The following is a 21,988-nucleotide window of genomic DNA, read 5'->3' as shown; positions in this document are numbered from 1 at the left end:
ATAACCGAATAAGTAGGCACACACGGTTTAACTCAATGTCATGATTAAGCTACAACTTGCCCCATCGTTAGAAGGCAACCCTTCGAACTCTAGTTCGGGGTAAGTGTATAGCCTATGCTATTGTTTATTTAAGAAAACATCAAGTATTAAAAACAAATATCTAGGGCTTCCCTGGTAGCAGAGTGGTTGAGAGTCCGCCTGCCGATGCAGGGGACGCAGGTTCATGCCCCGGTCCGGGAAGATCCCACATGCCGCGGAGTGGCTGGGCCCGTGAGCCATGGCCGCTGAGCCTGCGCGTCCGGAGCCTGTGCTCCGCAACGGGAGAAGCCACGACAGTGAGAGGCCCGCGTACCGTAAAAAAAAAAAAAAATCTAACTTATGAAGACATGTATGTGCTTGCATTAGAAAGCAATAAATACAAGGGGGAAAAGAAAAATCATCCGTTTAAAAATAGCGATGGAAGGAGAGAAGAGAGAAACACAAAGCGAACCTCTCTGAGGACATTCTTTTGGCTCTGGACCATGTAAACGGTTTACATAATTATAAACCAATATTAATTTTTTAAGTCCTAGAAATCAAAAGCAGAATGGAAACAAATTAACCAAATTATATATTGAGGTGGTGGCATTAACACAGAGGGAAAATACTCTGAAAGACTTTGAAGCTCAGTCATTTGACTACATTTTCCTAGTGGGATAAATGGTGAGGACAAAACACCTTCAGCTGTTTTCAGTACTCACGGTGTTGGCAAAAGTATCGGTGGAGATATCCTGAACCTTTCTATGGTTTGTGTATAAATAAAGTAGGATAATCAAGCGAATAAGTGATTACATTCATGTTCTTAGGGACAAAAATTTTCGGCCTAAGAGAAAAGAGATACAAATATAAAATCAAAGAAGTAAAATACCTTGTAATTTTGAATTAAAAATCGTGTAAATTTACAATAGATTATGTTAAAAAGAAAAAAGATCAAAACAATACCACCTTTGTCCAATGAAAAGCCCCAAACACAATGGCCAACCAGGGAGCACTGAGCATCCCTGACTCCCAAACTGTGGTCCCCAAATTCCATCTCCTACTGTAGGGAGCCCGGCCAGGGGCAGACACTGGCCTAAGGAGCCTGAAGCCCCACCAACCACCCCCAGGGAGCCGGCACTGGCCGCAGCTGGGCCTCCCCACAGCAGCAAGGATGTCAGCTGCAAGCGATGGAAACACTTGAGAAACACCGGAAATCACGAGCTCCTGATTTCTCTGAAACCAGACAAAAACCTCACTAGTGGCTTATGAAGATGCTGGGGAAGCAACACTATTGCTTCTGAAAACTGCCAAGTAAAGCACTGATCTCCCAGCATAACTGGGCCTTGGACACAGCTGCGTGCTCTCCTCGCTGGGCTGGTACGTGTGGAAGGGCAGCCGGGGCCGAGGGCCAGCATCCCTCTGGAATGATGAATCACCGACCATGGCCACAACCTCCACGCCTCCCGTGTCCCCCTGATACCAAGCAGGACCCTGTGGGGCTCCTGGGCACAGAAACCTTTCTGCCTTCCCCACTTCTTGATTACAGGAAATAGGCTTCATTCAGCCTCCAGAACCTTCCCTGAGTTCCAATGGGCAGATTCAAGCAGTTGGTAAATAGGGAAGGGAGGGGATGCAGAGACCAGGGAGAAACAGTTGAGAGAAACAATAGCGCAGCCTTGGAGCAGGGTCCTGGTTCCCCTCAAGGGATGCACACGACAATATCTTTGAGCTGTTTTGCAGACACTGAAACCCCCTCCAGGTGGGAGAAGTTTACTGTCTGCTGCTCACAAGCACGGAGACCCCAGACCGGTTGGAACCAGAAGGTTGATGATGCCGACTCCCGATGACCTCACCACCAGCCAATCAGAAGAGTGTCCACGAGCTGACCACGCCCTCTTTGAACCGTTACTATGAAACTCCTCATTACCCCCTCCAGGCTGAGACACACAGTCTTGAGGGCATTAGCCCGCTGTGGCCCCCTTTGCCTGGCAAAGCAATAAAGCTCTTCTTTTCTACTTCACTCAAAACTGTCTCCGAGATTTAATTCGGTGTCAGGATCCAGAGGCCGGATTCGGCTTCACCCTGACGGAAGCATGCATGGCACCCTGGAGTCATCTTGCCAGAAAACCAGACCAGAATCAGCTTTCCATCTGGCCAGCGGTTTACAGGACACACGAGGACACAGACGAATGCTTAACGGGGGTCTAGTTAGCAAACCGCAGCAGTGGGAAACCCAAACTGGGGACAAAAGACCCAGTTCCTGCAACCCGTCAGTCCACAGTGGGGAAAACATGATTTCAATGCAGTGTATGGACCTTATTTGGATCTTGCTTTGAACAAGCAATTTTTCAATAAAATGTTTGAGAGAGCTGGGAAATTTGAACACTGGCTGCCTATTCGGTTCAGTTTATTAATTAACAAAAATTAATAAGGAATTTTTGTTACTGGAATATTTCCTATGATATTTTCAGATGAAAGGATATCTGGGATTTGCTTTAAAAATAAATTGTTGGAGAGGGTGGCAGTTTAGATAAACAAGACTGGCCATTAACTGGTAAGTCCTGAAGCTGACATATGCATGATTCATACTTTGATTCCACCTTATGAAAACTACACTGAATTGATTACGCTGTTAACTAAGAAGTCCCATCTTACAACAGGACAGCATCAGAAGATATGAGAGCTTGAAGGGCCTTTAGAAAACTCTAGGCTCCAGACTGCTTTCTACACACGAAGGCCAGCGAAGCAGCTCCAGGGCAGAGAGCTGTTACCCGCGAGGCCACGACGGGCACCTCCTGTCTCTCCAGTTATCAAGGCCTGACCGGGTAGAGGAGGTGGGGGAGGCCACAGAGGAATCGCTACAGAGCCTCGTGCACACTGCACAAGCCTGCGGTTTACAATCAACTGCTAAGACACTAAGGCCGTTCCTGTTGCTTCTGAACATACTTCCAAAAAAAATTTAAAAAGGTTTTTAGCAGGTTGAACTCCCCCCTGCTACCCGCCCAAAATGAAATCCGTTCATTCGATAGTCTCACCTATGCAAAGGCTGCGTATACAACAGATATTAAAACATTTAGTGTTGGGCTTCCCTGGTGGCGCAGTGGTTACGGATCCACCTGCCAATGCTGGGGACACGGGTTCGAGCCCTGGTCCAGGAAGATCCCACAGGCCGCGGAGCAACGAAGCCTGCGTGACACAACTACTGAGCCCGCATGCCACAACTACTGAAGCCCACGCATCTAGAGCCCGTGTTCCGCAATAAGAGAAGCCACCGCAATGAGAAGCCCGCGCACGCCAACCAAGAGTAGCCTCTGCTGGCCGCAACTAGAGAAAGCCTGCGTGCAGCAACAAAGACCCAATGCAGCCAAAAAAAAAAAACAACGTAGTGTCCTACGAAAACACGATGACTAACAGCAGCTGTGTCTTTTTCACACCGATCAGACTGCACACTCCTCCCGGCTCACGGGCGACAGGAAGAGTGTGAGGCCCTGATACGTCTGAATTATAAAATAATAGAAATGAAAACCTGCATCACGTCCTTCCTTACAGAGGTCACGGTGACCAGTTCTAGTATAAAGTGAGCCAATTAGAAATGCTCCTGCCTCTAGAAAAGGTGACCACATAAAACAAAGGAACACATCGGAGTGCTGTATAAACATAAACTACACACATAAACATACAAGAGTAAGGACATCCCAGGGACGGTGGATCGAATCACTGCTGGAAGCGCTGGCTGGTGAGGACGGTGAGAGGGAGAACGTGCATTCCCTGAACCCACACCCCATACACCCTCGGCCCCTGCCGGCCCCAAAGGACAGTCATCCTGAAATCCGCATAGCTCACTAGTCTTCTGGGGTGAAGAGGCAGAGATGAGAGTGCGGGAGGTTAAAGGGGGGCAGAGCAAACATGACCAAGTCCTTACAGTGTGGCTGTAATTGACATCCCTACCCAGGCTCCTCCAGGTAAAATCCACATTCTCTTACAAATTACTAGAAATTAAACCCTAAAGGGAAGGATTAAAGCTCTTCTGCTCTAAGCACTTCATTTAACAAAGGAGAAAAGGCAGGTGCAGGACGGGTAAGCCCCAGGCCACAGGGTTTCCGGGCAGCTCACAGTATCAGGCGCCTTCGGTTACGCTGGCCTGGGGTATTTCCAGAGCCCCAAAGCGTCCTGAGCTGGAAGGGCAGCACCCCCGCAGTGTCCTCCAACTCCTGTCAAGTTCCAATGACAAGACAACTGTCCTCGGGGTTTGTGTGCTGATGTCAAAGGGGGGTCGTCGGGTTCTGGCTGATTCTTTATGAACCCCTGGGGGCGACAGCTCTCCTCGCCGGCCACACGGGAGTGGACTAGCCAGCCAGACCCCTCCTGGGCCACAGCTCAGAGGCCAAAGCTGAAGAGGCGAACACTCCACCCACGTCCTGACCGTGCACACCAGCTGGCGGTGAGAGGCCCACCTGAACAGGGGACTCCCTCCCCCAGGTGCTCAGAGAACAGGGGCACCTTCAGCCCACCCGGCGCCCAGCTGTTCGCCTGAAAGTGAGGACAGGCTGGGGGCAGCAAGACCCTCCCATGAGTGGTGAGACACTCCATGCAGCCTCGCCTGGAACCGGAGTCTCTACCGGGCTCCCCTGGGATGGGGGGGGTGGCTCTCGAGGAGGGGCCGGTGGAGGTTCACGGGGGCTCCCAGGCCCCCTGCCCAGGGATCCACTTTCCAGCGGGCCACGTCACCCGCGCCAGGCCCAGAGCCTCACCCCCTGCCAGCCAAGGGGCCTGAGAGGCAGAGCCCAGCATTGATTACCACCTTGAGTCAACTGTGCGAGAGCCACTAAAAATAGGAGATAAGCGATTACACAGGCTGCAGGAAGGGAGGAGACGAGAGTCTGCAATCATAATCGCATCAAAAGCGCCGTTTCCTAATGGCTACTTTTACATGTAAGACGCGTGCAGGCCCTCCTGGGGGCTCCGAGGAAGGAGAAATGGGGTACCGCATATTTAGCTCACAAATCAACTCTTAATCCCTCCCATCATACAAACAGGGGATAACATTTCACACGGCAAAAGCAATGAACACTGAGGTGTTTGAAGATGGGCCACTTCTGTTCTTTTGCTTTCAGTGGATGCCTGAGGACACCAGGATGTTAGACTCCAAGGCAGACACCCCCCATCAAAGCAGGGAGAAGGCAGAGCCGACATCCATGTGTACAAGGTCAGCTAATGCTACCAACGCCCGGGCTGTTCTTCCTTATCTGGTGGCTCCACCTGCGCGCCGGGACCAGTGGGCCAGCGGCAGTATCACCTGGGAGCTTCTTAGAAATGCAAATTACTGGGGCCCACTCCAGACTCCTGAGGCAGGAACTGGGCACGGGTGGGGTGGGGGTAGCATTCTGTGTCTTAAAAAGCCATCTGGTTAATCTGGAACAAGTTCAAGTTTGAGAACCAGGAAACACAGGGCCGGATCCTCAGAAGAGGCCGTGATGGGCAATAATGCTTTACCGGGTGTTTTTCAGACCTTTATATTGGCAATATTATTAGGATGGTACCTGGCAAGAGAATCAACTTCATCAGAAAGACTCAGAGAAACTTCTTCACTGGGAAAGAACTCTCTTATTTGGATCAAAAGAAGTCGGTTAATTTTTTTCTCATTGAAAGAAGTTACTAAACACCGGGTTCAAGTTCACCCTCGGCCTGGTCATCACCCCACGGGAGGGTCCCGATCAATCAGCTGAGGAAGGAGGACAAGTTCAGGCCCTGGACTGGCCCAAGCACTGGAGACTGGAGGCCTGGGGGAGGGGAGACTGGCGGAGAATGTGCATTAAACAGATCACGGTCATCATACATTTTCAATAGGAATTTGTCTGTAGCCATTTAGAATTCTGGAAAGATGAAATGCAACTCCGATACATTTTTAAGAACTGAAACCAGTAAATGAGAGCTCTGTGGTCCTCTCTAGTCCTCCTGTGTCAAAACACACAGAATTAGTACAGACGGCTTTTGTCTTAAGGCACAGGGAACTGAATGGCAATGGTTTATAACTGACTTAAGCTCTTCTAGAATGAAGAAAAGGAAAGAAGAAAACAAGGGGGGGAAGTATGCATCTTATGGATATAGAACACTGGAAGAAAACAAACACCACAAAGCGCTAGGAGAAGGGACACTGGGGGAAGGTCAGTCAGTTCTGCAATCGTAAACAGAAGAGTCTTACATGCCCTATACAAACTGTGATAGGTGGTACAGCTACATATACATACGTAAATGTTTAAAGATACAGTATTCCTATGATTGGGTTGGCCAAAAAGTTTGTTCGGGTTGGAGTGACCAAAAGACACATTTCTCATTTTCACCGAGAATGTTATCGAACCATGTATTCGCTAACTGAACGAACTTTTTGGCCAGCCCAATATCTGACAAGAGATGAGGACAAAAGCAACAGTAGTTGCAGAACGACTCTCCCTGTTAAGAAGAACAGTTAATCTGGGGAGACAGACTGCACTCACGGGGCTGCCGGGGGCCGGCAGGTGCCAGGTCCTTTACGGGGTTAACTTTCACCGCCCTGAGTGGAGGGAACCCCCAGGCATCTCGTGCCCAGAGAGGGGCGGGCACAGCGCCGAGGGGAGGCGAAGGCCAACCCCAAGGTGGGGAGGCCAGGCCCCCAGTCACAGGCCTTCCGGGGCCAGCCCAGGGGCGCCGGGGCGGCCGGGACGTGGGGGGTGCTGGGCACCAGGCCCTGCACCCAGCTCGCGCTCAGGTGGCGATGACTGTGTTGTTACGGACTCAGGATAAGCGCTCTGTCCTACGTGTTCGGTATCACAGGCATCTGTCTACACGCTTCCTCCCCCCGCACGTCGGGTGCTGAAATGCCTGCAATTTGCGGGTCCATCCAGCACCCTAGTCACGCTGCCCTCCACAGAAGACTGGATCCATCAAAGGCCGGATGAGTGGATGAATTAACTGGTAGAGAAACGGACGGCGGAAGGGACATGACAAGAAGGCTGGTGAGGCAGGAGGTAAAGGAGAAATGCGACAGCCACACGTATGTAGATGAAAAGACGCGAAGACAAAAGAGGTGAAAGATGCTCAGTGCCGGGGAAGGCGGTCTGGGTTGAATCGTTTGCCTCTCCCTCGGGTATCTTTCGGGAATGGACCTATCTTACCACCAGCAGCTACGAGCAGGGGCTCGCTGGAGCACACCAGCGAGAACAGACAGACACAGCAGGTCCCGGGAAGTAAGCCCCCTGCCCCGACCTCCTGCCAAGCCCCAAGGCAAATGGCACCTCGGGGCAGGGGAGGGGAGGGTTCCAGGCTGGGGACGCTGGAATGACACCAGCCAGTCAGAGGAGCTCAGGCGGCTTCCAGGCCCCCGGAGCTGTTGTAAATCTGACATTTCCCGTATGCCCAGGGCAGAAAAACCCACTGGGTCCATGCAGAGTGTGAGAATAACCAGAGTCCGGCTTTCCACCGGCTGTCTTTTGATTGAGTCCCTTTTATCTTTTTGGATAATAGGAATTACACCCCCACGACCATACCTCGACTACTCTCTCCTAGGACATCTCAAGGGAAGGAACCTTCCCACCAGGCCCCTCGGTGGAGGGGGGAAAGGACGGTCCCAGTTCTTTTCCCATCTGTCTATAAACACTACAGCCACCTCGGACTCCAGCTGCCCAAGTGCACCCACGGTTTCCTAACTTCACCCACATCTCCACGCAACCAGCATCACAGGACGAACGACTTGTGTGTATCCTAGGAGCGCTGAAATGGGAAATGTCAGAAAGGCTAGTGGCCTGAGGTCACTCCCCTGCTGGCTACTCGGGGCACGGGCCGGTGGCTGGACCTCAGGCCCGGAGCAGGGAGCAGACGTGCCCTCCCCAGGCCAAGCCTTTCATGCCTTTGTTCCCAATTGTGATGGCGCTACTACGGTTTCCATGAGGTGAAGCGAGAACCTTTCAACGGAAAGTTACAGAAACAGACTCACAGACATAGAGAACAGACTTGTGGCTGCCAAGGGGGAGGAGGGGTGTGGAGGGATGGAGTGGGAGGTTGTGGTTAGGAGGTGCAAACTATTACATACAGGATGGATAAACAACAAGGTCCTCCTGTAGAGCACAGGGAACTCTATTCAATTTCCTGGGATAAATCATAATGGAAAACGATAGGAAAAAAGAATACACGCGTATAAGTGAATCACTTTGCTGTACAGCAGAAATGAACACAGCACTGTAGATCTACTCTACTTCAATAAAAAATAAATTTAAAAAAAGCAAGTGTTTATTACAGCCTGACCCACAGATGTGATCAATTTAAATGTGAGTGATTATTATTATTATTATAGGAATGAGTCAGTGCATTTATGCTCACCTATGTTGTAAAAACCCACAAACCTCTTCACACTGCACAGCCCTGGACCCTTCCCCACTGGGACGCGGGGAGAACGACATGTATTCCTTTGCATTCAGTGCAGTGTCTGGTTCACCGTAGAAACACCAAGTGTTCCTTGGGTTTAACGTGTCCCTTGGCCTCAGTAAAAGCAGCACCAACACTTACGGGCCTGAACAGGCTGTTTTAAACACCTTGCTACGGGAGAGAATTCACTCCTAATCCCTCCTCTCCCTTCCCCTACCCCCCAGCTCAAGCGGCAGGTGGCAATGCTTCTCCCTGGGCACACCACTGGAGTGGGAAGAAAGATGGCAAATTTCTGTTCAAAATAACGTAGTAAACACTTTCCTGAATAAAAATGGATTACATCACTGCCAAATGCCATACACTGGGCTGTGGCGTGGAGGCAGCGTCCGACAGAAGGGACCCGCCCCTTAGCGGAAGCGGGTCCAGATAATTACACGGTGACCCTAAAATGCATCCGCAGGGAAAGGGCATTTCATTTTGTCCTGCAAATCCCCAATTCATTCAGATTTCTGACTGTCCCAGGCAATAACATAAAGAAAGAACAGAAATGACTCGTACTTTGCGGAAGGAAAGTCCTTGTCACCCGTCCCCGGGGCCTCTGCATGAATCCCCACCACACACTCAGGGAACGGGCTGCCTTGCTGTTTTCACTCTCCAAGAGCTGAAGTTTTCCATTTTTAATCTCTTACCAGAGACAAATGTAACCTGGACATATTTATACAGGACTATTACTTGGAATGTTCATTGGGTTTCCTCATGCCAACCTGGTTTACAATCCCCAAGGCAGCAAAGTGGAAAAACTACACCCTTCTTCTAAGTAAGGGTTGCCTCCCTAGGAACCCGCCCACTGCGGGAACTGCCACAGGTCAGCACACGCCAATTCAGGTGCAAAGCTGACGGCCGGCAAGAAGGGCCAGCTCGGAGTCACGTCTGCATCAAGCTATTTTATCCTAAAGAGAAAGCATGTTATACGTGAGCTCCATGCAGAGTCCCAGCACATGGGCGCCCTGAATCACTCACTAGCTCTGCCTTTGACCGAAAATTCTATCGGAGGCACCTATCCAGCTGTAGACCAGTTCACATCTCAGTAACATCTAATCAGGAACAAATTAATGCAGAGACCGCTAACCGGGCCTCCATCCTTCCCACCTTCTGGGCTAGGCTCTAAGTCGTTTAAGACTTTTTTTCTCTTCCCTCAGCCCACCTATTTACTTCCTCATTAGCTTATTGGGTTCTTCTTTCAAAATATCTTTGGGTGATCTGCCCTCTTCCCTCATCCCTGGTGTCAACCTTGTCGACAAATATCTCACAGCAGCCGAGCCCATACCTCCAAGAACAAGAAGAGCAGCCAGTATTTAGGGCTCGCTGCCAGCGGGGCCGTCAGGGGAAAGGGGGAGGAGAAGGAAACACAGAGCACAGCGAGGCCGGGGAGGCTGCATCCACCGCGATGGGAGGGTCCAGCTGAGATGGCAGCCACACCCCGTGCATTTCCGCCTCAAGAGCTGAAGGGGTGCCCTGATGCCTCCCAGGGAGGGGCCGGACTGGCTGAGCCCAGGCAAACCCAGGACCCCGCATACGCTGCCCACTGCCAGGGCTGAGCCTCGGAGGAGCCGCGAGAGGCCAGGCGCCTGCCCTGTGGGCCGACCTGTGCCAGGAGCACCTGCGAACATGCATGCGTCCCTCCGCGGCCCCCCAGTGCCCGACGGGGACCTGCGGGGGTCACAGCGGCCGAGGGAGGGAGTGGCAGGGCCTGCTTCCCACCGCTCCAGGACCCATGTCAGCTGTTCCGTGCTGCAGTATTTTTATTTACAGAAAAGGGATTTATCTACAGCAACTTGGCGCTAGGGTTGCGAATTGCTAAGCGTGTCCTCTTCTAACAGATACGAGGCTGGTCTTCCACCTGCCGTGCTCAGAGCAGTGACGTCTCTGAATTTACCTGTGACACGGCAACTGTACAAGCCCATTCGAGGGACAGGCCAGCACCCAACAGCTGAGCCGGGGTCGGGCCGAGATGGCCATGGAGGAAGGTTGGACGGACGTTCTTTTTTCCCCTCCCAACTGCACCCATCACAGCCGGAGCACAGCAAAGGGCGCCTGGCCCTATGCAACTCGTGTCCTGGCAAGAAGACGCAGACACACAGGGGCTGCCACGTGAGGGATTCGGGAGGCAAGGATGGGCGCCCACGACCTGGGAACCTGAAGCTGGAAGGGGCCAGGAGGGACCGACTCCCTTGCAGGTTACAGAGGGAGTGTCAGCGCCCTGACCTCCGACTTTCAGCTTCCAGAACTGTGAGACAACAGATTTCTGTTGTCTTAAGACACCCAGTTTGTTGCCACAGCCCTAGGAAACCGATACAGTGAGTTTCTGGGAACTCGGGGAGGCCTCCAAGGCCAGACGGTGGCTGTTCTTCCGAAAGGCTCCAGCCTCGACGGCCAACGCCCTACAGTTCAGTGAAAGCCAAATGGCACCAAGGAGCCAGACCCGATAAAGAAGTAAATGACTTCCTCTTCGGCTTTAATAATCGGGGGCTTTAAAGCCACACACGAAACACAAAGGATTCTCTTTTAGAGCTGGATCAAAGAAATTAAAAACACCTGGGATCAGACACGTGCTCTCACATCTCCAGGGAAAGAAATACACTGCGATAATCACTCACCTCACTGACCACAAAACAAGGCTCTTTGAAATTTATAATGCTCTGAAGAAATGCCAAAAGAAGTGACTTAATCATTTACACAAAATAAAAGCTTTAATAGGGGAGGGCCAAGGAAGTCACCTCCAGGGGACACGTATCGAAAATCAAGTATCAACACTGACAAATCAGCAACGTTATCAACACCCGCAACTACTAACCTACATCATCTCATACACACAGCAGACATGAGGCACGTAACGCGCGGAACAGTTCACAAGTTGCCAAGCGCTCTTCAGAAGCGATCAGGGCTTGAGGCCAACTCCGTGCCCACCATCGGTCCTGAACTGTCATTGGCCAACAGCATCACACGGGACCCTGTATCCTGCCCCTTCCCACCCGAGCAACCTCCACCCACCTGAGGCAGAAGAGACCCCCCATGGGGAGGGGGATGTCCCAGGACGATGCGTGTCTTATTTTACCAGCTGCCCTCCACCATCCTCGGTAGATAGAAAAGTACCCACACGTGCCTGCTCACCAAATTGTAATAATTTGTTCCCGTAAAGCACAAACCCAGGCTCTCAGTTTCAAAAGACCTATCACCGTGCCCGGGCGGTTGACCCCTGACATGACCATCGGCGTCGCTGAGCACAGCGTACCTGGGGCAGGGGCTCACGAGGAGCCGCAGGTGCTGTGGGGATGCCGTCCGTCCTCCTGGACTCGGCACAGCCTCGGCCGTTCCGAACAAACCCGCCCGCAAGAAGGGAGTCAGGGAAGCTGCCTCCAGTGAGTGATAAAGTGCAGGCTCCCCGGGGAGTGGGGCTGGGGGCCAACCAGGCTCAGGCGGCTTACAGAGGGCCCTGGACACTTCTAAACAGCACTCAGCACACTCTCACTGCCACTGCGTGTCCCTTCTAGATCCTTACGTAGTTCAAAGAGAGCCCAACGTGAAGGCTCGCTGCCGCCGCTTTGGTGCAAGTCCAGCGGCAGCCCAGAGCCAGGCTCTCTCCTTCCTGGCCCGCAGCAGGGGAAAGCAGAGCAGATCCCAGGAGGGGAGACAACCGACTCTCAGAGCACTGCCCTCCCCTAACCCTCACTGGCCGACAAGCTCCCGCAAGGCAGCTTCCCGTCCATCAGTCCGAGGTGCCCAGGAAAGGGCCTGGCCCCAGAGCAGCTCACTGCCTGTATGCTGGCGGGACAGCTGCCCCCACCGACAGATCAGCTGCAAGCGGTGCTAGTAACAACCTGAAATAAAGGGGCAGCACGCATCTCACCCACGGGCACGTCGCAGCGGGCAGCGGTCACTGCCCCTTCACCCACCAAAACCAGCCAGCCTCACGATCAGGAACGTCAGGGACGCTGCGTCAGCCCATGTGATCTGAGGTCAGTTCTGGGGACACGCGCTCGGTGCCGCCAGTGCTGGAAAGAAGCATAACTGCCACCCGAACCCCCCGCAGCTGCGGCTTCACGGACAGCTCCGGCCAAATGGTTTCCACGGGCAGGATCCTTAGCAGGACGTGGGGACCCAGAGGCTCGTAGGAGAGAAGTGAAACAGTGAGGCGTATGTATTACAAAGTCGAATGCAATAAAGAGGCTGATGAGAGGGAGAAAAATCTGGAGCAGAACACACAGCCAGCGAGAGACAAAAGTCCCGCGTGGGCAATGAGAAGGGAGGGGCCGGGTTCTCAAGGCTCCGGTGACCACACGCTACCCTAGCCCTGTGGCTGCCGGCTCAGCACCACTGTCCACTCGCAAAGGGGTCCTGGTGTAGACAAAAATACGATCACCTTGCTCCATTCCATCTGGACAGGTAGTAGGGCACGAGGGAGAAGCAGAATGCGCGGTGGACATAAGAATTTTAACCCAGAGACCAAATAAAAATACGTGCGTGTGAGCGTGTCCTTTAGATAAATTCACACATATGAAGCCAAAGTATGAAAACTTGGTGATGGACATCTGCGTGTTTATGACTATCAGGCCCCAACTTATCCCAGATGCTGAGAAGCAGAGGTTTTAATACTGAAAATATCACGTTTAAATCCTTTCAAATATTCTACAATAAAACTCATTACTCTTGATTAATCACGCAATTAGAACATTTTTTTCAATTAAAAAACATATGCCTAGTTTCTCACGCATCCAAAATATACTTGGTTAAAATAACATCATATCGGGCTTCCCTGGTGGCGCAGCGGTTGGGAGTCCGCCTGCCGACGCAGGGGACGCGGGTTCGTGCCCCGGTCCGGGAAGATCCCACGTGCCGCGGAGCGGCTGGGCCCGTGAGCCATGGCCACTGAGCCTGCGCGTCTGGAGCCTGTGCTCCACAACGGGAGAGGCCACAGCAGTGAGAGGCCCGCGTACCGCAAAAACAAACAAACAAAAAACCGCCATATCATGGGAAGTAAACAAACAGAAGCAGGAGTGGCTTATGAAAATCAGAGGAGAGCTGAATTAAACAATCGAGGGACAGCAAACACATAAACGCCAGAGAACTCTCAGTGGTGACGTGTATGCGATGTTACGTAAGCAGGAAGGCGAAGGGAGTCTGATCACACCCGCTTCCCGTGGGCGCTGGTCCCCCAAACTGCTCTTCTCACGTCAGTTCCTCCTTCTCTACAGCTAAGAAAATTAAGCCCATCGTACAGATTTAGGAGCTCCCCAAAATAAACATTCTGCCCGGGATGTGTGTGTGTGTGTACACAGGGGTGGGCTATACACCATGGACTCACCAAGAAGTCCAACGCCAAAGCTGATTCGTGAAATAAAATCAGAGTTCCGTCCCCCTTCCTTCTCCTGTGCACCCCTTCCCCCCACCCCAGAGTCGGGGGAGGCTCCCCCCTCCCTCCTGCACCGCAAGCCGAGTCACAGCACACGGCGCACCAGCTGGTCCTCCACGGCGTCCGGACTCGGGGGCCAAAGTCGGGCCCCGGAAACCAAGGTGAGCTGTGATGCTGCACCCTCGCCCTGGCCGGGGGTAGAGGGGGACACTGCCACACTCTGATACGCAAAAGACACTACAACGATTAGATGACAATTGACCTAAAGCAGCCGCTTAATTAAGTTACCGCGAAGAGGCAAAGAGCCCTGAGCGCTGGCCTTTGCGGTGGTTCTGACAGACACTAACCATTGTTCATGAAATCGCTCTCAGTAATTTCTCAATTTAAGTCTTTTAAAACCAGATTTCTGCATTTAGAAAACTATATATTGTTAGAGCATGTTCTTAAAGCTCTTTCTAAAATAATCTTTATCCCAATTTACGTGCACAACCGGCACGGTGACAAGGGCATCCTTTCCTCCCGTCCAGGCGCAGCGCACGGGGAGGCCAGCTGGGCGTGCAAACCCCACGGGAGGCTGCCCGAGCCCACGCTGCCCCCTGCCCTGGGGCCCTTTCCCCTACGCCCAGCGCGTGGTTATTATGAGGGCGGCTGTCCTGCAGGACACACCCTCTACCCCGCGGGGGATGGTCCCCTGACTGGCCGAGCACCCCACCCGGGAGGTGGGCTTCAGAGTAGAGCCAGTGACAGACACACAACCCTCCCCTCGCGGCCGGCGGAGGCCACTTCCCACCATGCGCGCTGGAAGGGGGACAGAGGGAGGGGCTTCCCAGGCCCCCTACATGCCCCACCCAGCGCCGCCAACATCCCTTGACAAGACACCTGCCCTAGTGACAACTTCCTCTCTTGCTCAGGGAGCTGGAGAGGGCGTGTGTCACCTCCCCAGGCCCACTGGAGAAGACAGAGGCACATGTGGTGACAGAAGCTGGGAGCCACGCAAAGTCTAGCCTGAAACGAGACAGCCTCCCACGGTCGGAGGGAAGCTAGGCGGATGGACACAGAAAGCCCTCTGCCCCGGCCCGACCCTCCTGAGCCATCACCCCAACAAGCTTCTCTTCGGTGAGAGCCAGGAGGGCGCAGCACCCCCTAGACGCCCGGGGCTGTTTCCTGCTTGTCGCTGGTGAACCGTCTGCACCAGGGCTTCAAAGAGAGGCCTGTCCCTCCACCCACCACGTGACATGCCAGGGGAACCGCAGGCCCCCGAGGCCTCACACTCAGCACCCGGATGAGAAACGCACACGCAGGCGCCCAGGACCTGTTATCCAAGTCCAGCAGCGCCGGTCACCTCTGTTAGCCCAGGCCGGCCGTGCCAACCCTGCTCTGGTTCGCGTGTCAAAACCAGCGGGGTGAGCAGGTCTGCGGGACGAGTGGACCCTCCCCCCCCACCCACCGTTGCTGGTCCACCTCTGACCCCTCAGGGAAGACGCACGGCAGCCACCACCATTGCCCACCACAGGCCAGCGCACTGGGTCACTCGCTCCGCCCACATCTCGAGGGCCCCCGCACCACCTGCGGCCTGCTGGTATGGGCATCAGCACCGCTCTCACGCCGCCGGGGAGGAAAACTAGAAGCTCTGTTTCCCAGGCCCGAGCCAGCCGGACGGCGGTCCTGGTGCGACATTAAGAGGTAGGCGGAAGGGCAGAGACTTGCGGTCCTCGCCGGGAGGCTCCAGCTGCTTCCTGGGGCTGGGGGCCTGTGTGAGCCCACAGCTCCACTTCCTGCTCGGGGCGCAGTGCAGGGGTCCTGTATTTGCTCCCCAGACCGAGGACAGCGGCAGCTTCTTAGTTCCCGTCTTTGGGCGACTCACCTTCTCCCGTGGCTGCTGCTGCGGCCCTTCTCACACTTCATACGCACCCCCTGTCCGATCCGGCCTGGCCGAAATTCCTGACAGCTTCCCATTTCCTAAGAGAGAGGCCGCAAGGAAGAACCCGCGGCCCAGGTAAAGCAGAAGTCACCTGGAAAAGGAGGTCGGCAGTGGTGACTCCAAGTTGAGTCGAAACAGAAGGAGATCAGAGAGGGCTGTGTCACTCCTCACCTGTCACCTGCGGTCTGATGGCTAACGATCCCTGGAGCTGGGGCAGAGCCCACATCGGCCTGCAGGACAGCAGCACTAGAACCTGCTGGGCAGGGAGGCCGCAGGGGGAGGCCACAGGGGGAGGCCACAGGAGGCCGTAGGAGGGAGGCCAGAGGGGGAGGCCGCAGGAGGCCGTAGGAGGGAGGCCGCAGGGGGAGGCCGCAGGGGGAGGCCACAGGGGGCCGTAGGAGGGAGGCCAGAGGGGGAGGCCGCAGGAGGCCGTAGGAGGGAGGCCAGAGGGGGAGGCCGCAGGGGGAGGCCACAGTGGGAGGCCGTAGGAGGGAGGTCACAGGAGGGAGGCCGTAGGGGGGGGGCGCCGCAGGAGGGATGGAGGCAGCCAGCCCTCAACAGCCACTCAACAACCAAACCTAGGAGAAAATTCTCAAGTTCCTTTCCCTAGTCATGTTCCAAACGTCAAAGATCCTTCTCTGGGCCAGGGGACAACCAGCATGCCCACACACAGCCCTCCTCGGGCGGGGAGGGGAGGCACAGGGAGCAGCTGGCATCCACAGCTGGGTGGCCCTGCACCAGCCACACAGATGGCCTACCTGTCACACGCCTGGTGACAGAGGGTCTCGCCCCCGCCCCCAAACTTTCTTTGGCTGCTTCCAGATGACGTTGAAATTTCAAGACATTTGGAATGCTTTATGAAAATAAGGGAAAACGATAGGAACCGAGTGTGGTACAGGAAATCCAGGATGTGACCACTATAAGTGGGACAAAAGTTGGGGGCCTCCCACCCCACCCAGGACAGGAAAGGGAAGCGAGAGCTGCCGGTGACACAGGACAGCAGCGCAGACCCAGCCAGGACTCCTGGGGACGGCCGAGGGCCCCACGTGGCCTCCTTCGCGCCCACCTCTCCCCGAGGCGGCCTGCAGTTAGGGACATCCGCGTGCTGTGCTGCAGCAAAGCGCCACGCATCCTTTTCTTCAAGCCACGTCCTGGGTGGGAGTCATGAGCTCCCTAAGCAACGGGGGGTCAGCAATCATGCCTCATACTGGGTTTGTTTGTTTTTTTGTTTTTACAACCACAAAACCAAAAGGGAACCTTAACAACCAGCTGGTCCACCTTGTTCACAGACGAGGAGATCAGGAACATGACTAGTGCACACAGGAAAAAAGTTCGCATCAGAAGAATCCCAGTGAATCAGTGCGGCTCTTGGGACGCTTATACACGGGGAAGTGGGGCGCTCACTTCTGCCACCAGGCACGGCGGTCAGAAGGGAAAAAACCTAACTGTCAACAGGACATCATCAGCTGACAACTCTTCACTTGAAAGGCAGCCTGAGACAGCTCCTCTGTCTACAGCAGAAGCTATTCGAATTAAGCCGCAGACTCATCAATAACGTTTAAAGCCCAAAGGAGACAATAAAGGGCGTATCAAGGGGCTATCATGACATGTGAGAAAAATAAACAAATGGGAGGAAACACAATAAATTTCGAACAAACCAATTTGAAGTGAAAGTTAAAAATTACATTCTTGGTTAAAAATAATATCGAGAAATGATCTATACCTGGAATCTGCTTTACAATAAAGCAGTGGGAGCACGGCAGGGGGTGGAGGGAGGGGCGAAGATGGGACAAGAGTGGTCCCCAGCTGCTGACCGCTGGGGCCGTGTGACATGCTTGCTGGGGTTACCACTCCCTGTATTTCAAAACTGTCAAGAATTTAAAATCCACATCAAAACAAGCAAATTCTCATCAGCTAGGTACCCCTGCACCACACACAGTGCAAATTACTTAGCGCAGAACGGGCACGTAAACGCCGCCCTCACCTGTGATCATCACTGATTACTGTTTTTCACGAAATACAGTTCAGTCAAAATCAGATCACAGGGTATTCAGACGATGGGACATCACTGAATTTCTAAACGATCCAATCTGGTACCCATTTTAGAAAGTCTTTTTTCAATTGTAAAAGTTTGTACCTGTATTTCATTAGATGAACACGTAACTCAAAGAAAAAGTTGCTTTATCGATGATATACTAGGTATTACTCAACGGGAGTCCCACAGATACCGCATACAAGTTGCTAAATAAACGTGAGTTAAAGCTGGATCTGCTCGTGGACACAGATTTCTGTGATGGGGCCCTACACGACTTGAGACCCACCCACCCCTGCCAGTGTCCCCCATGGTGGGGTCTGTGAGTCCTCTGGCCACAGCTGGCCAGACCGGCCGTGGACCACTGCCCTAACAGACAATTGAAGGGGCTCTGGGGCCCGGATACACCACTCCGGGGACTCGGCACCAAAAGCACCCCTCTACCCTCCCCACACAGGCCACCAGATTCCGACCAATACGTCAGCTTTATTTTTGCTCATATAGCAAACACTGAGCGTCGATCAGACCATCATCACACAGGGCAGAGGAAGGGCTGCTGTGCCGAGGACCCCGTACCTAAAACCTCCTTCACGGAGACACCTGCTAGGATTCCTAGACGTGTGGTTCACCTGGGGGCTCTGGCATTTTCCTATGATACAAATAGGGTTTGTTTTTTAAAAAAAACAAACTAAATCAGGTAAACAAATGATCCTCAAACTACCCAAAGGAGTCCACACCACCGCACGCTCTCTGAGAAGCCACTGGGGTCGCAGGCTGCGGGAGCAGGGCCGCCCCCTCCCCTGTAGGGGCGCCAGGGCCTCCCACAGCATTCAGAGCAGACACTCAAATACTTGTTGAACAGGAGACTGAAGCTTGAAACCTTTCAAGGAAAAGATGACCACAGACCGAGAAGCTACTATGATGTGCCAAGGGGTCGCTGCTATGGCCTGAGTGTCTGTATCCCCCCCAAGTCCACACGCTGAAATCCTAACCCCCGAAGTGATGGGCCTGGAGGTGGGGCCTTTGGGAGGGGATCAGGTCGTGAGGGCGAAGCCCCCTGAATGGGACCTCACAGAGCTGCCGGCCCCTGCCACCAAGTAAGGACACAGGGCGAGGCCCTCACTGACCGCCGCCCTGGGTCTCGCACGTGCAGTCCCCGGGACTGGGAGAAATAAACGTCCATGTTTATAAGCGCCCAGTCTGCGGCACTTCATGACACCCGCCTGCACGAACCGAGCCAGTCACTATAGTGCGCGCGCTCTCACAGGACTGGGGGAAGGGGGGGTAGGTGGGAGGGGCGCAGACGACACAGGAGCCTTTCCACTGAGCCTAGAGTCCCCTGCTCTGCAGGCTACATACACACAGCGCGGAGGGTCACAAGCAGGGCACGGCAGACGTGGCTGCCCTCCGAGATGCCCTCCCTGGCCGAGAAGCCAATTCCAGAAGGGGCTCAGGAAACGAAACTCAGAGCCCCCAAAGGTGTGCCGTTTCCTGCCGCATCCTCTGCAGGGAGGGTCCCGAGCTGAGCCCGCAGTGACACATCCAGGCTCGGTGCGGCCAGGCGTCCAAACGCGAGGCTGCCCTGCACGGGGGCAGGGGGTCCAGGCCCGGAGATCAGTCCCTTCCAGAGAGTCTGAGATGGGACGGGCCGTCCGCACGATGGATACAAGTGAGAACAGGACGCGCCCCACACTCACAGGAGGGACCAGGACGCGCTCTCCTTTCTCCAGGCATCACCCTCACTAGCCATGGGCAGGTGGGTGGGACACGGTTCTATCTGGAAGGTTCTCTCTGGGGACTAAGAAAGCAAGCGGAGTGTATGAGCTGGGCCTTGAGAAAGTTAAAATCAACAGTCTAACTCGTGGTTCCCCAGCTTGGGGCCAGAAAGGTCAAGCATCCCCGAGAGGCTCCGAGAGGTGGTTGGGAAGGGCTCCGGGGCACGGCCGCAGACAGGAGACAGCGTGCCTGCTCCAGCTCCCCGAGGCTTCAAGCTGAAGTCCTGGACACTTCCGCAGCAGCAAATTTCTAGACGGTGACAGGGAGGAAACGGAAAATCAGGCCCTCCAACCGCCCTGGGAGGGAGCGAGTCAGCCAGAAGCCCTGGGAGCAGCTGCAGAAGCACAGAGCTGAACGGTGGGCCGGCTTGTCAACGGAAGGGAGCCCTGGACACCACAAGGGTTTTCCACTTTAGACGGGAGAAAGTCAGGTAGGAGCGACGGCAAGCTGTGTTAAACCAAGGCACGTGCTTTTTCTAGAAAGGTTTAAGAAGTCACAGCGTGTCTCAGTGGCTTCTGTTATGACTGAACGTTTGTGTCTCCCCCAGATTCATACACTGAAGACCGACTCCCCAGGGTGATGGCATTTGGAGGTGATTACAGGTCCAGATGAGGTCAAGAGCGTGAGGCTCCGACGGGATAAATGTTCTTAGAGGAAAAGGCCAGAGCCCTCTCTCCACCCCGTGAGGGCTCAGCAAGGAGGCAGCGTCTACAAGCCAGGAAGTAGGTCCCGGCAGAAACTGAATCAGCTGTTCCCTTGACCTTAGGCTTCTAGCCTCCAGAACAGTGAGAAATAAAGGTCTGCTGTTTAAGCCCCCCGGTCCGTGGTATTTTGTTACAGCGGCTCGAGCTAAGACAGCCTCTACTTAAGAAACACTAGCTTTTAAAAAATTATCCTTTAGTCACAAGAAAATAACATTTAAAATAAATCACCTAAGCCATGTGATGAGAAAGAAAATACTCTTAAAATAACTGTCCAAACCGTAACTTAGTTTCATGCCTCTCACTATACAGTCAGAATGAAAACTATGAAAGAGGACAGAAACAGTGACGTTAACAGCCGGACTGTCGACATGGAAAACAAATGATAAACAATCGAAAAATCTGTCTAATGCACTAGAGCTTACTTCCCTAAAATGACTTCCTTGAATATCTGAAGGAATAAAAAGGCTAAAGATACTTTTTCAAGCATACTTTTCTTGACCTGTTACAATCAAGGTGTCTGAATGTCAAACAACAAAAATTAACTCAGACCACTGAGTTTCGGCGGCCATACAGGCAGGCAGCCCAGTGAGACTTAACACATGATTCAGACTCTAAAGTGGGACGCCCTTATTTTACAGATCAGAGGCCCATGTTTCTGGAGCACACCCTTCAGAAATGATAGGTTTAAAATAATAAAATTATTATTAATTTTCTAATTTTAAAATAAGTGTATTATTTATCATTTTAAAATAATAAGATTATTTTAAATGGGATCATTTTGATCACACACATGCATTTTACAGTAAGTTTCAGCACTTCTTAGCTGTAGAAAAACACTGCATTTTATCACTGATGTAGCTATAACTCTTAGAAAAATAAAAGCCAGGTACAAACACCACCCATTAAAGATCTTCAACATTAGACAGAGCTTAGCACTAAGTCTACTTCTAACTCAAGTCACAGTAACAGAAATTTTAATCACGCCCTTAAGCTTTGAAGAATTTCACGTAGGCCATGCCTAAAATTCTGATTACATTTTTGCATTTTTTAAAATTGTGATTCTTAGAAATTTCTTTAGCAGCCATGCCCCACTCACACAGCTCCCGGACTCTCTGCTTTCACTCATTTTTCCTCCTTTTTGTCTTCACGACAACCCATTTTCCAGTGAAGGCCACTGAGGCCTCAAGAGGCGAGACAACAGGCCTGAGACAGAGTCCTCCTGGTTGGCCAAGATCTGAACTGTTTCCAGAATCCTGGATTTCAAACTGCAAAGAAAAGCTAAGAAGTCAACACTAAGAATGCAGATGGGCTTCCCTGGTGGCGCAGTGGTTGGGAATCTGCCTGTCAATGCAGGGGACACGGGTTCGAACCCTGGTCCGAGACGATCCCACATGCCGCGGAGCAACTAAGCCCGTGCGCCACAACTAATGAGCCTGAGCTCTAGAGCCCGCGTGCCACAACTACTGAGACCATGTGCCACAACTACTGAGCCTTTGCTGTAGAGCCCACAATCCACAACTACTGAGCCCGCATGCCACAACTAACGAAGCCCGTGTGCCTAGAGCCCATGCTCCGCAACAAGAGAAGCCACTGCAATGAAAAGCCCGCACACGGCAACAAAGAGCAGCCCCTGCTCGGGGCAACTAGAAAAAGCCCGCGCGCAGCAACGAAGACCCAACGCAGCCAAAAATAAAGAAAATAACTAAAATTAAAAAAAAAAAAGAATGCAG

At 53.1% G+C, this 21,988-nt stretch overlaps 1 protein-coding gene across 6 annotated transcripts in view; it reads right to left on the bottom strand.

Moving 5' to 3' along the window:
• Window positions 1-21,988, bottom strand: part of NCK2 (NCK adaptor protein 2) — a 136,239-nt gene that overhangs the window by 92,347 nt on the left and 21,904 nt on the right. The window lies entirely within an intron of this gene.

This window comes from Phocoena sinus, chromosome 13 (genome assembly GCF_008692025.1).
Source record: "Phocoena sinus isolate mPhoSin1 chromosome 13, mPhoSin1.pri, whole genome shotgun sequence".
Lineage (NCBI taxonomy): Eukaryota > Metazoa > Chordata > Mammalia > Artiodactyla > Phocoenidae > Phocoena > Phocoena sinus.
Note: the sequence above shows the minus strand (reverse complement) of the source record. Positions and strands in the feature narration are given on the sequence as shown.